General features: G+C 50.9%; 1 protein-coding gene across 2 annotated transcripts in view; it reads right to left on the reverse strand.

The window, feature by feature from the left end:
- The window catches only part of LOC122260381 (phospholipase ABHD3), a 29,297-nt gene that overhangs the window by 25,054 nt on the left and 1,743 nt on the right, over window positions 1–2,500 (reverse strand). Inside the window, exon 1 of one of the 2 annotated variants that reach the window (XM_043027623.2) lies at window positions 2,230–2,249. The exons of the other annotated variant lie outside the window; for it this stretch is intronic. The gene's annotated coding sequence lies outside the window, so the exon portion shown is untranslated. Of the gene's footprint in view, window positions 1–2,229; window positions 2,250–2,500 lie in introns of those variants that run through there. 2 annotated transcript variants of the gene reach the window in all.

Genomic DNA, 2,500 nt, shown 5'->3' on the forward strand with positions numbered 1-2,500 from the left:
ACACACACACACACACACACACACACACACACACACACACACACACACACATACACACACACACACACACACACACACACACACACACACACACACACACACACACACACACACACACACACACACACACACACACACACACACGCACACATACACATAGAAAGAGAGAGACAGACAGACACAGACACAGAGACAGAAACAGAAACAGAAAGTGAAAGAGTGAAAGAGACAGAGAATAAAAGAGAAAAAAGAAAGACACTTAGAGAAAGACAGACCCCACACTCCTACCATGACCAAACCAACACGAAAACAGAAAACCAAACGCAGTATCAGTAAAAAAAAAAAATACTAGAAACATTCCGACTATCGCCTCTTCCTTGAACCGATTGCGTCATTTCCTACCATGAGTAAACAAGACCCTCGCCCCTTTTTCTCCTATACATAAGACTCATCCTCTGACTCACGCAGGGATTAAAAGAGTGATATTTACACCCTATAGAGATGTTGGAAGGACGTATTGGTGATGATGCTGGATGGTGCGAGAGTGGAGGGAGAGGAGGTAGAAGGAGAGGGAGGAGGGAGTGGGAGAGAGAGAGGAGTGGGGAGGAGAGTGGGAGAGAGGAGAAGGAGTGGGGGAGAGGAAGGAGTAGTGGAGAGGGGGAGGAGGGAGGGGGGGAGGGAGTGGGAGAGAGAGAGGAGGGAGAGGGAGAGGGAGCAGGGAGAGGAGGGGAGGGGAAAGGAGGGTAGGTGAGGAGAGGAGAGGAAAGAGAGGTGAGGAAGTAGTAGGAGAGGGAGGGGGAGGAAGAAGTGGGAGAGAGGGAGGAGAGAGTGGATCGCGGAGTGGGAGAGAGAGAGAGGAAGGAGTGGGTGAGGGAGTGGGAGAGAGAGAGGAGGTAGTGTGAGAGAGAGGAAGGAGTGGGTGAGGGAGTGGGAGAGAGAGAGGAGGTAGTGTGAGAGAGAAGAAGGAGTGGGGGAGAGAGAGGAGGTAGTGTGAGAGAGAGGAAGGAGTGGGTGAGGGAGTGGGAGAGAGAGAGGAGGTAGTGGCAGACAGAGGAAGGAGTGGGTGAGGGAGTGGGAGAGAGAGAGGAGGTAGTGGCAGAGAGAGGAAGGAGTGGGTGAGGGAGTGGGAGAGAGAGAGGAGGTAGTGGCAGAGAGAGGAGGGAGTGGGAGAGAGAGAGGAGGTAGTGGGAGAGAGAGGAAGGAGAGGGAGAGAGGAGGAGGTAGTGGGAGAGGGAGCAGGGAGAGGATGGAGTGGGTCAGGGAGTGGGAGAGGAGGGGAGAGAGAGGGAGAGGTTGAGGAGGGGAGGGAGAGAGGAGGAGAGGAGAGGAGTGGAGAGAGAGGAGGAGTGGGCAGAGAGGGGAGGAGGGAGAGAGGAGGAGTGGTGAGGAGAGGAGGAGAGAGAGTGGAGGAGTGGAGAGAGAGAGGGAAGAAGTGGGAGAGAGAGGAGGTAGTGGATGAGAGGAAGGAGTGGGAGAGAGGAGGAGGTAGTGGGAGAGGGAGCAGGGAGAGGATAGGAGGGGAAGGAGAGGGGGAGTGGGGTGTGAAGGGAAGGGAAGGGGAGGAGAGGAGTGGAAAGGGAGGGGAGGAAATGGAGAGAAGAGGGGATAAGGATAAGGGAGTGGGGAGAGAGAGTGATGAGAAGGAGAGGAGGGCCAGAGGAGATAGATAAATAAAGAGAGAGAGAGAGAGAGAGAGAGAGAGAGAGAGAGAGAGAGAGAGAGAGAGAGAGAGAGAGAGAGAGAGAGAGAGAGAGAGAGAGAGAGAGAGAGAGAGAGAGAGAGAGAGACTCTGCGTCTGTATGCGTGTGGTTGCGTAGCCTGCGTGCGTGTGAGTGTTGAGTTAGGCGGATATGGGTGTGGAACATTGCAGGTGTGTGAGTGTGTGTTTGTGTACATTCCATTAGTGTGAATGGTCAGTCTAAGAACACAGTCAGTATACGCGACTGACGATACACTCAGACTGACCATTTACACTAACTGTATGCGTAGACTAACCATACACACTGACGGTATACTTAAGACTGACCACCGAATACTGTCAGTATATTCAAGACTGACCGTTGAACGCTGACTTTTTTATCGAAGACTAACCACAAAACACTGAGTATACTTGAAACTAACCTCTATACATCTTAAAAAAAAAAAAAAAAAAAAAAAAAAAAAAAAAATGTACATACATACATATTAGACAATTGCGTAATACTACAGTCTATACGAATACCGACTCACCAAGGCATTAATATGTACGAGATCCTGATTCCATGTTGTATACCAGGCACATGATTTTAACACGGCGCATGACTCGACAGTGAACATGCCCTGTGTAAAATGATGAGGTCTGCATGACTAGAACCGTGTTATCATTCCTCTTTTTATACGCGGCATGGCGGCCTCTCCTCATACCTATCTATCCCGAAGTCAGCAACTCACTCGCTGACTTCCACGCTGATCAATTCTGTAGCTAAAGGGGGGAGGGGGGGGGAGCTTTCAATATTGGCGG

This window comes from Penaeus japonicus, unplaced genomic scaffold (genome assembly GCF_977035675.1).
Source record: "Penaeus japonicus unplaced genomic scaffold, GWHDUDI00000001_assembly GWHDUDI00000040, whole genome shotgun sequence".
Taxonomy (NCBI): domain Eukaryota; kingdom Metazoa; phylum Arthropoda; class Malacostraca; order Decapoda; family Penaeidae; genus Penaeus; species Penaeus japonicus.